The sequence below is a fragment of the Phaethon aethereus genome (genome assembly GCF_964289735.1).
Source record: "Phaethon aethereus genome assembly, chromosome: 1".
Classification (NCBI taxonomy): Eukaryota; Metazoa; Chordata; class Aves; order Phaethontiformes; family Phaethontidae; genus Phaethon; species Phaethon aethereus.
The window spans coordinates 219,451,055-219,463,689 of record NC_138575.1 but is presented as its reverse complement, the minus strand read 5'-3'; positions in this window follow the sequence as shown (position 1 = coordinate 219,463,689).

The following is a 12,635-nucleotide window of genomic DNA, read 5'->3' as shown; positions in this document are numbered from 1 at the left end:
TTTGGGTAAGATTTTCATATGAGAAAAAAACAGAGGAATTTTTCTTGAGAGGATGCTGAGACCAGCAGAAAAGGGTGCTGAGGACACCTAAATTTATACGCCTAAGTAAGTTGTCTAACAGAAAAGCATGGTCATTGCAAGTCCCCTCAGCAGTCAGCGGTGCTCCTGGTTGTAACTTAGGTGCTCTCGATCACCTCGGGGGGAACCTCTGCCTCCTTGTGACTGTACAGGGAGCTCTGGGAAATGAAACCACTAACTTAAGCACTCCGTGGAGAATCTCAAAGTATGACGTCAGATGAACCTGAGCTCAGGCTTCGCCACGGGAATTAATTCAACATCACTGTGACCTGTCTGCAACCTGCTATCAGTTTAACTAGCTCATGTAGGAAAGGGACTAAAACCCTCCAGGTACAATAGCTCTCTTGTTCTGGCAAAACTGCAGCACTGCAGAGACTGATTCCTTAAGAAAAAATTATTTCCTGACTGAAATAGCTTTACTTGGCACAGTTTTTCGGGGGTAGAAGGAATAGCTGTAAAGATGCACTCATGGGAGATCTGATCATAATCAAGATTTTAAACAAAGAACTCGGTGGTAAATTGCAACCAGTGTAGTTAACAGTGAAGAAAATAGCACAGGGGTTTGTGCCAACTAAGAGCAGTTCACCCAGCAGGTCACTATCAAGACTGCAAGGAAAGATTTAGAAAAAAAAGTCTTGCGTTGTCACACAAAGAAGCACCATTATCCAGCACTTCAGAGTTGCAGACATAGCCAGGGACGCTTTTCTGTGGCATTAAAAAGTGCCATGTCCAAATCCAGGCATGTCTGCTGCAGATTCCCAGCCTAGAACTCCAAGTTCCCTGATTTATCTGATGTAATAACAGTCATTTAAGAGCAAGAATGAACAAGTTGCTGTACTATACACATGGATGAAACACACACATAAATTGTTTGTAAATGACTCAAAACCCTGTGTGTCTTTGCAGAAATCAGTGGATAAATCCTTGCAAATTGACACTTCCAAAAAACTGATCAGTTTGCAGAAGCCACAAATAAAAGAGAGACATCAGATGCAAGTTATAACTGAAATGATGCATCCCCGGTACCCTTTCCAAATGTCCCAGTCTATTGGCAGGTGGGGTGCAAGAAAAGAGGATGGAGATGAAACAAAAGGGGTTTCAGTTGGGGCCACTACTAGTTGAGCAGTGTCCAAGCGTGCCATGCCCTGAATGCCTCCCTGAGACAGACATGTCTGCCCATCCAGGACAGCCACAGGGAATCACACGCCCTTGGGTATGGTGGGGTCAAGCCATGCCTAGAAGCTCAGCAGTATCAGATTCTGGCACCAGTAGGTCACCCCACAGTAAAAAATTGATGCCAATCTCATGTGGCAAGATGATGATCTTGCTCTTGAATTACCCAGAGCACAGATGGGGGGATGTGGGCATTACGCCACCGGCGAGCGGTGCAGACGACAGCTGATCCTGCTGTCCTCATCAGCTGGCCTAAAGTACGCCTGGCATAAACCCAGCAATTACCAAGTTACCCAGCCACGCTTTTTGAATCTATTTGAACCTTCAGGGCTCCTACCAGAAGGGTGTCATGTGCCATGGGGTTGCAGTATTTGTTACCTCCTACGAAGATCCCTAAACCATGAGTTCTCCTGTCACCGAACCACAGCATCCGCTCTTGCCCAGCCCTTCTCCTTCAGCAATAGGAATTCAGGCCACTGGACCAAACCCATTGGTTTTGCTGGCAGAGGGCCATGAGGTTTGTTACTCAACGTTCCTTGTACGGGCACAAGGTTCACACATCAATATTTACCTATGAGCACTCAGGATTTGACAGGAAAACAGAGATTACGGAGACCTCAAAACACTGTCTGTTCCATCTGGCTGGCTCCAGCAGCATGTCAGGTGTTAAATCTAGGTGTTAGTCTACCCCACACAAAAATTGCCAGTGATGGAGATCCCACCAGGGATCTCCCAAGACAGGCTAATTCAGTCCTAACTAGCTTTACTGTTAAAAGTTGGGTTTTTTTCCCAATGTCTAGTCTCCTGTAGTACAGTTTAAGCACATTACTTCATGCCCCGTTCATGGTGGGTGTAGAGAACAGCTTAAAATTTTCCTATGTATGTCACATATTTCACATATTTACATTTGGATGTCTCCCCTTAAGCCTTCTCTAGCCTGAACAACAACCCCAGCTTCTCTAGTCTTTTCTTGTAGTTCATGTTTTCTCCTCCTCAGAGCATCCTTGTACGGAGCCCACAGTCACCTGCTGTTTGGGATTTCCCTTGCATTTCCCATGGGTTTTGGCACATGGTAACTATAACAAGATGTGATAAACAACCCACAACCTCTCCAGAGCAGAGTGTTCACCCATAGCACAGGCTACTCAGTACTTGTAGCATTCAGTTTCTCTCATCTCCTTCTCTCTCGGTCTTCTGAACAGTTAAATAATTCACCCTGGACTCACCCCCAGTGGCAAGGGAAAAGTGTTTCCAGCTTTATGCATCAGAGCACTTATAACATCACTAAAATTAAGAATTTCGTGAACTCTTGCCTTCTTAGTCTTTGCACACAAGTCATCTCTCCAAGCACAGGGGTTGTTGGGGAAGGGACCCTTCATCCCAGAGGAGGCTGAGTAAGGAGGGAGAGAGGAACACAGCCTGCTTTCCACAACCATCTCTACCAACCCCTGGCCTTCCCAAAAACACCGGGCTGGCCAAAGAAGAGCAAAAAACCTTCATGTCTGGCATCCCCTGAATTCCCATTGACCGCGTTGCCCAACATGTTTAAGGTACCCCATCAAAAAGCAGCTTCATAAAACCTTTCATATCAAGAAATAAAGACCACAACCTGCCGCCTGCTTTGGACTCTGGCTTCTGCTGGCTTAGCATCCATCCATCCCTCTTCCTTCTCTTTCTCTGCTCAGAGACCTATTTCCTCCACTCCCAGGCCCCAACAAAGCTACCTTGCCCAGCTGCTCCTCTGCAGCCTGCAAAGGGCCAAAGCATCCCACAAAGGCACTAAACCTAGTCTGAACTTTCATCTCATTGAGCATAGATACTTTCTAATGTATCCCCACTCAAGTAAGTGGAGATATATTGGACTACATGAGACAATCTGGCCTGCTAAGGAGATACGTGGCCCTCACAGGCCAATTACTCTTAGCGAGCTCAGTGGTGCTAGGCTGAAGGTACAAAGTGTTGTTACTTCAGGAGCATTTCATGAGCTTGGCGTTTTGAAAGCTGTTTCCACCAGGAGGAGAAGGTACAGTTGGGGTACAGGAGCTCTTTGATGCAATGCAGTGTCTGAACATACAGGGGACAGTACAGCAGAAACAGCATAAACTGCAGAAAGAAGCCACTACGAACACGATGCAACCTTCCTTTATTTTGGGATTCCAGTCCAGGGCTAGGTATCCATCATGGGCTCAGACGTCAGAGGCCTCAGTACTGAAAGGGGACACCCTGTCCAAGAGTTGACCCCAAAGAAAGTCCTCAGGGCACGGTGGCACCCGGCCCTTGCCAAACCTTGGGAAATGGCACTTATCAGGCTTAACTTCAGGCATCTGATTTCACAAATTCTGCACCCGGGAAAAGGATTCTTTGGAGCTGTTTATAAGAAGGAGAGCATCACCCTCTTCCATCCTTTGCCAGCATCTGTTCTTTCTCTCTGATATAAGCTGACTAGGGAATGAGAGCTACTGTGGCTGAAGTCCTCCTCTAGTCAAAAGAGGTTATGCATAAAAGACCTTGCAGTCACCTGCCAGACCCATCCAGAAATACAACCAGAGACTGACAGAGGCTAGAGACCAGGGAAGCCAATAATCCCATTACACTACATCTATGGGGATCAGCAAGCTCTCATCCAAAGCAGAAACCACTCTGTCAAGCCCCAGACCATGACTCAACCCAAGGATGCTCCTGCTCCCTCTGGGCGTACAGGGCTTACCAAAGGGGAGCAAAGGGGAGCCACTCTGCCCCACAGCTGTAGGGGACTGCTGGGTGTCTGCTGAGGAACGAAGCACAAGACATGCTTGAGGCACTGGACAAAAGGCAATGCTTGTGTGCAGATGAAAAGGGAAGAGTTGACAGGGATCAGGAAGACCAGGGACAACTCATCAAATATTTGGGCTACTTCACTCTGCAAGATGTGGTATCTGCGATACATTTACACTGCGCTATTGCTGCTACCAGCAAACACTCCAGTGCCAACTCCAGGAGAAGTCCAGAAGAAACCCCTCTTCGGGGTGACAAGTCCCGTGTAAAGATGAGGAAAACAAAGACAAACACAAGGGCAGCCAGAAAGGTCCTTCTATGCGCAAAATGTACTCAGATCTCCAGGAACCCCTTTCTTCTCTTTCTCTGTGACCTTCCACACAGGCATCACTCCCTCCCTTCTAGCTCCACACCTTCTCCCAGGTTCCTGCTCTCTAATGCACCTCCATGTGCTCAGATATTGTGTTTAATTTAATGCAGGGTCCCTCTTTACACCTCAGCTGCCCTTCAGGTTCTCCATGACCCTCAATCCCAGTTTCATCCTTTCTCACAAATTACTACCCTGTTGTTACAGCTGTAGTGGGGCATCCAGAAGCCATAACAACACCTCTCCCAAAGTCTGGCTGAATCTGCAATGCCTCAGACTGCATCAAATGTTGAAGCGTTTGAATTCACAAGTAGCTGATCCTAACAAAGATAATAGCCCAGCATCTGGAGGCAGCAACCACCTAAGGGGCAAACACCACCACAATGTAGGGTAGATGCAGAGACCAAAAGTCAGTAGTTCTGCATTAGGATTTGGAGCAAGTCAGTCATCGCCAGGATGTAGCAAGATGCCTTACAGTGCTTGCATTGACATGTGAAGCACAGTGCTCCTAAAATTTAGAGGACATCTGCAGTCCCTGCCCATGTCCACCAGGCAAAGGTAAACGGGTAGAGGAGGGAAACGGCAAAACCTGAATCCATTCACTGGGAAAGCCATGGGAGCAAAGAGCAAGCAGGAAAACATGCATCAGTAGGAGAGCAAAGTTTAGGACTCCTTAACAAGTGAGCCGTGAAAGCGGTAACATATGCTTTTCAGCTCCATAAACCCAAGAGATCTCAGGTCTTTCCCTTACAAACAGAGACTTTGTTTGCTCACAGATAAGAGCCCCTGTAGTCACAGGCAGTTGAACAGGGCTGCTCGTTTCCCACTGCTTGACAGAGAGTCAGAAAGGGCATGAGAAATAGCCCCGGGGGATGACGGAGGAAGGAGCAGGGGAGAAAACGCAGGAAACGTTCAGCCATATGGCCTCAATGCAGAAGGTGCTGCAAGCCGAGCTTGCTTGAGAGGCACAAGCAAAGAGAGAGTATCCTTGTCTTTTTTGGTGCTGTAGAGGTAGAGCATCCATCTTTCGAGGGGTAAACTGGCATGGCAGCCAGATTTGGCATTGCCCTATAGCTTTTTCCTTGGGACTTTTAAGTCTTTCTCTTTTTCCTTTCTCCTGCATCTAACCACCTTTCTCCAACACAATATCCTACAACACGTGGGCAGGTGGGTGCAGGGCTCTTTTCAGATATTATAAACACACTTCCCAGTCTGCTGCAAGAAGAGAATTGGGAAAAAAAGTTACGTGGGTACCAGCAGCCATGTGAGGGACATGGAGATGGCTGTTTCTCAGCCCCTGAGCATGGCCAACTTGCCCTGAGCATCTTGATGGTGTAGGAAGGCAGGAGATAGGAGTGATGCCCACTTAAGGGATTTGGAGAGAAAGTGAACCCCATGCTAGGGGAGGGAGGTGCCTTGAGCCTGAGCTGAGCCTCGCCGGCACCTGCAGCTCCCTTGCGTGGGGAGTTCCGGTGCCATCCCACCACTCTCTGGGGCATCATTTCCTGCCCTTCCACCTGGGACTCTTCCACAGCATCACACCAATAGATGCAAAGGAGTAAAATCAGCCTCCTGGCAATCTGCTGGTTGATCACCATCACCACAAGCTCCAGACAGACCTTGCCATTAATCAGAAAAGCTCAGCAAAGAGCACCCCTTAAACCTCCATTTCTGCCCAAGGCTCTGGATCACAGCCTAGGATCCCTGGAAAAGGCTGCCAAACGGAACAGGCTGCACAGGGAAGCGGTGGAGTCATCATCACTGGAAATGTTCACAGAATCACAGAATCACAGAATCACTAGGTTGGAAAGGATCTTCAAGATCATCAAGTCCAACCATTAATCCAGCACCACCATGTCCCCTAAACCATGTCCTGAAGCGCCACATCCACACGTTTTTTGAACACTTCCAGAGATGGCGACTCCACCACCTCCCTGGGCAGCCTGTTCCAATGCCTGACCACTCTCTCAGTGAAGAAATTTTTCCTAATATCCAATCTAAACCTCCCCTGGCGCAACTTGAGGCCATTTCCTCTTGTCCTATCGCTGGTTACTGGGGAGAAAAGACCAACACCCTTGTCGCCACAACCCCCTTTCAGGTAGTTGTAGAGAGCGATAAGGTCTCCCCTCAGCCTCCTCTTCTCCAGACTAAACAACCCCAGTTCCCTCAGCCGCTCCTCATAAGACTTGTTCTCCAGACCCCTCACCAGCTTCGTTGCCCTTCTCTGGACACGCTCCAGCACCTCAACATCCTTCTTGTAGTGAGGGGCCCAAAACTGAACACAGGATTCAAGGTGCGGCCTCACCAGTGCCGAGTACAGGGGCACAATAGTTTCCCTACTCCTGCTGGCCACACTATTCCTGATACAGGCCTGGATGCTGTTGGCCTTGGCCACCTGGGCACACTGCCGGCTCATGTTCAGCCGGCTGTCAACCAGCACCCCCAGGTCCCTTTCCACTGGGCAGCTCTCCAGCCACTCCTCCCCAAGCCTGGAGCGTTGCATGGGGTTGTTGTGGCCAAAGTGCAGGACCCTGTGCTTGGCCTTATTAAACCTCATACAGTTGGCCTCGGCCCATCGATCCAGCCTGTCCAGATCCCTCAGTTCAAAAAATGTGTAGACATGGCACTTTGGGACATGGTTTATTGGACATGGTGGTGTTGGGTTAACAGTTGGACTTGATGATCTTAAAGGTCTTTTCCAACCTTAATGATTCTGTGATTCTGTGATTTATTTCAGCATCATCTGCCTTCAGTTTCTTTTCATAGGATCATAGATTCACAGAATAGTTTGGGTTGGAAGGGACCTTTCAATGTCACTTAGTCCAACCCCCCTGCCATGAGCAGAGACATCTTCCACTAGATCAGGGTGCTCAGAGCCTCGTCCAACCTGACCTGGGATGTTCCCAGGGATGGGGCATCTCCCACCTCTCTGGGCAACCTGGGCCAGGGTTTCACCACCCTCACTGTGAAAATTTTCTTCCTTAGATCTAGTCTGAATCTGCCCTCTTTTAGTTTAAAACCGTTACCCCTTGTCCTATCGCAACAGGCCCTGCTAAAAAGTCTGTCCCTGTCTTTCTTATAACCCCCCTTTTCAGCGAATTAATGAGGTTTAACACAGGAAAGGAAAAAGGATCAAATAAAATAAAGCTAATTATAATCTCCCTATGATTAGGGACTCTATATCCTCTCCTTTCCCTGGCAGTTGATAATTACAATTTATTACTAAGACTTTCAACAGTTTCTTTATAAGCCCTAATTATACCTTATTTCTGTGTGGGGTCTCAGGGAGTATGTGCAGGCTGGGACAAACGCTTGCAAAGTACATCTCATGAATTGATTAGCTGTTGGCTCTGAGGTGAAGATCACAGCCGTTAGCACAAAGAAACAACAGGGCTTAACACAGGAAACAACGAACAAGTGTGGAAGTAGAAGGGGTTGACAAGGAATAACTGCTCCTGCGACTGCAGGGACAATATTTCTCCATTTCATTTGTTGTGTACACCTCCGAAACGCAATGGCTGTGGTTTTCAAAGCAACAGGGAGGTTTCCACCAAGGTTAATGCCCTATAGTTTGTAATATGCCACCACACTTTGAACAGACAGAAATCATCAAACCCTTTTCAACCAAATTAGCCTACAAATAGAACCGCAGTGCTGCATCCATTGCACGGTCCCTGATGCACAGGGCCTTACCCCACCACAGAGGACTCTTGGCACTACAGTCTAAAGGTCAGACACCCAGCAAGAGCTGTGCTGGAAACGGTTGGCATGGCCTGCTCAGTTTTCAGTCCCAGTGCCTGCTGAGACCAGGATTCATCTGTGGTTGCATGCAAATGCTTTAGGGCAAGATCTTCTGAGGCAACCAATTGACTCTATGGGGTCAATTTGACAAGCCCTTGAGGAACCCCCATGGCTGTGGATGAGTGATACGGGTTTGGTAACGCTGCATGGTGAAGCAAGCCTCACTCCAAGGTGGGATCTATTAATCTTATGATGAAGCTACATACTGGCCATGAGAATTTATGGTAGAAAAGGCACCTTAATCCCTTGCTTTAGTCCAGAGTGACCATCAGAGGAAATAAAGCTCCAGAGTTGAAACATATCGTGCAGAAATCAAATTTTCCTCTCCCCCAACCCTCTCCCAAAACTGTTTGGTGTCTCTCTACTCTTTCGAGGTACCTCTCCCAATAGTCTCTCATGCTTGGAGCATGTTTGTCCCCAGTGTCCAGTCCCTGGAGATGACTCATGTTCCATAACCACTGACAAAAACCTCATTTAATCATAACCATCCTCATTAGAAATGACAACTGTTTTTCTTCATCCTCGAAGCACTTTGCGGGCTATGTTAACAAATGTGTGCCCAGGAAATCACTGGCCAAGCCTCAGAGCATTTACAATGGGTTTTTTACAAATGCTTTCAGCTTCCTGTGGAAACAGGCAAGGGGAAATCGCCGTGTTTGTACAAGGGTCTCACTGTGCTACAATAGATTTTCCCTCTCGCCCGCTAGGAGCATAATGAGTGTTTTGAATAAAGCTGATGAATAGTAGCTTAAATAAAAAAAAAAAAAAGGAAGAAAAAGAAGTGGTGGACAAAGACTTTTCATAAATGTCACGCCTTTGGCTGGACTCAAGCATATTCCCATCCATTATTATCACTCAGAGACCTCCTGAAAGGGCCAGGTGGTTTCGGTTCTGCAGAGGTTTGCACGTCACCATCATCCCTCCATTCCAAGGAACAAAAGCGCAGGTCTGGCACCGACGGGGACGGTTTCAGCTAGGGAAACGTTCCTTTGAGAGTGAACAGGAGGTTACTCCCAGCACAGTTGTTCAGTGGAGTCTGGGTTTAAACTGTTTTTCACTAAGAGCTTCTTTCTACAGAGGTCCACCCCACATACCTTCTAGAGAGGTCCTCCCAGCTTGCTCTGCTTTCTTCTGGAAGGTCTTGCCCACCCCAACCCTCCTAGTAGAATGCTGCACCTCGCCCTCTTCCTTCTAGAACGTCCCAACAGCCCCAACTGTCCTTCTAGAAACTTCCACTGCATCACTCAAGCAAAGGGGGTCACCCACAGCCACCACCCAAGCATGCTTGGTGGCCATCAGACCATGCCAGCCCTGGGTGTCCATGGTCCCAAAGACTAAAGCTGCAGACACTTCATCAAGGTGGGTCCAGCTGATGAGTGGGCATGCTAGCCCTTGCTGCTCTGGGGAAGCGATGTTCCAGTCCCAAGGGGAGGAAAAGGTGACCTGTGTCCAACCCAAGGTGCTCTTCTAGCCCCAGGCAGCAGCAATTGCTGTCACCTTTATTGATGGTAATGGAGGAGAAGAGATTCTGACTGAGGGTAACAAAGTAATCCCAAAGTCTGACATCAAATGCTGACCCAAAACCACCAGATTTTTGTACTTTCATGTCTATTTCCATATTTTCCTCTGCACTAAAATGTGGATGGGGTCCACTTTGGCCATGGAATGGCCTGAAAATCTCAGGCATACCAGAAATCTCATTTAAAAAAGTAGATATTCACCTGTATGAAATGGCTCAGATGAGGTGTTTTTTAAGAATTGCTTTCCCTGGATGTACTCATGTGGCTCCAGGTGTGAGAAAGCTCTGAGCTAAGTGTTCGTGGGTCCACGGGCACTCTCCCAGCATCACAGAAATGGGCATGACGCACAGGTAGCTTTGGCCCTGTTGGCGCCAGACCCAGCAGCAGAGCCTTCCCTCTGTTTCTGACCCTGAGCTCCTTCATATAGCTGATATATAACACAGAAGCTTGGGTTATAGCCTTCCTTAGCTCAGTCTTGGGTTCCCCCCATAAGGACAGCCCTTTGGGGAAGCTGGCACCTTTCCTCTGGGCAGTACAAGTGAGCAGAGGCAGAAATTAGCCCCAAAAGGGATAAGGAACAGCCACCTTCCAGCTGTGACCACACAGAGACCTTCCACCAACCAGCCAGATGTTGGTCCCAGCTGGCAGCAGCGAGATGTCCATGTCTAGGTGTCATTTTGCTCACCCAAAGTGGGAATCAGGAGCATTGGTGAGCTCATACCTCCAGGTCAAGGCTGAAAATAGAGACTCAACATGACCAAATCGGGGTGAAATGCTGCTCCCCACACTTCAGCGTGGTCAACAGGAGAAGGGAAGATTTTTGTCCTCACCGTGCTTGCGGCCATGCAACACCACCAGCAGCCACGCGTGCGGCCATGCTCAGCTCAGCCCCATCCAGCACGTGGGGCACAGCCCTGGGCTTTGCCCCTGGGTGGCCCATGGCTGTCTAAGAAGTCATTCTCCCACCATTGAAAAGCCACTGTGGGGAGGCAAAAAGTGCTTCCACGGCTCAAAGCCTGCCTGGGTGGGGGGGAGAGGAGGAGGAATAAATCCCTTGGCGGGGGGGGGAAAGGCTCAGAAAGGGGGGAAATATTTCTTTGAAGATAAATCCTACTTTGTGCAATTCAGCATGCCCTGGCTCGGGTCTCCCTCTGCTCCTGTGAATGCCTAAGCGGCTCTTCGTGCCCTGCTGTTAAGGGGAGACAAGGAGATTGGGACGCAGCGTGGGGGACCCTCTCCGGCCCCACAGCCCCACCGAGGGCAACGCTCCGCCGCGAGCATCGTCTCCAAGGGAAGACTTTGTCCGTCAGCCAAAAGCGGGGAAGAAAAGAGGTTTGCAGATCGCATACCTCTGCGCAGCAGCTCTGCGGAGTGCTATTCAGCCCGGACAAAGGACAGGGGCCCTGGACGGCCACCACGCCGAAGCCCCCAGCGCTGGCCCTCCCCCAAGCTGCGGGTGTTAAAGTTCAAGCCTTGGAGCAAAACAGCCGTGCAAGGAGGGGAGGAAAAGGGAGGAAAGGATGCTTTCCATGCCACCAGCCAGAGGCTCCTCTGTTTGGTTATCTACAGTATCCAAATGCATCCCTTGGCTGGCCCATTTTTGCACCGTAAGAATGCGGCTCTGCTGTTCCCAGAGAAAAATCCTTTCTAGCTAATTAAACACCACCACATTTCTGCATAAGCCGCCTCAGAAAACTTTTGAACCCACTTCAGAGCAAAAGGATAGTCTGACACACAAGACCCATGCTCAAATCCCCTGACCTAACACCAACCTCTGGACGCAGCGGAGCTGCCACCCTTCCCAACTGAGAGTTGCGCCAACAGTGCGACAAGAGCAGCAGATGAGGACTGTACAGCTCATTTCATTTTTGTCCATCCGCTGGTGAGACCACGGAGTCTGCTTAGCAAGGCAGGAAGATCAGTGTAGACAACCCGTGGGCAGAACCTTGATGGACCTCCTCAGGGCCCAGGACATCCAGCACAATCAGCTGTGTGGATCAGCACCCGGCAGCACTCACATCCCGGCAGCCTGGACAAAGGGAGTAATTTGTTTAGTTGCAGAGCTTGGGGTGGGGGGTGTTTTCATTCCTCCCTTGGTCTTCCTGGAAGAGCAGTTGGATTCATCTCCTCTGTGTTTGAGTGTTCGCCCTGAGCTCTCACTACAGCCAGAGAAGAGGAACAGGCACAACTCAGCTCATCCAAGGGCAGATGTCTCAATAGGCCAGATGACCGTCCCACGCAGGTCCAGAATGCCAGGGCACAAACCCAGTACAAGACGAAGCCATTCATCACTCAAACCCAGCAAGCCCACTTCAGCCCTGTGACCCTTCCAGCTCACCTTCAAGGAACCTCTGCATCACAAGCTGCCTTGGAACGGGCACCAAAGTCCATGGCTACCTGGAAGACCCCCCATAGAAAAGCTCAGACCAGGCAGACATCAGCTAATGGGATGAGGAAAGTGTTTCCCAGGATCAGGGAGAGCCAGGCGCTGCCAAGCACACCATGGACCTTGCCCTGCCCAGTTTTGCCCTGCTGGGTTTAGCTCCTGCGGTGCTGGAGGACGGGCGCCTGGACGTCTGTGCCCGCTTCGAGGCACAAGGGCTCTGCGGTTACTGCTGGCAGCGACAAACATGCACCAGCTCGGTGCCAGGAGCCAGCAGGCGAGCCCCTGACGTCCCACACAGGCTCTCCCGACACCAGCCCTGGTGGCACTTCCAGATGACAACGTTTTCTGGGTCTTTGTTAAAGCTCTTCTCACCTGTAGCTCGCGTTTCGCTTCCTTCCAGCCCACCGAGCACCACTTTCCAAACGGCGGTTTCTGCCACTTGCATCTCACGCCGTTCTCTGCAGGGACAGAGGTGGTCAGGGCCACTTGTTGTCACCCAGCCAGCAGCACGGACAGGCCGAGGCCACCACTGCCAGAGAGCTGTCTCCCCGTTGGC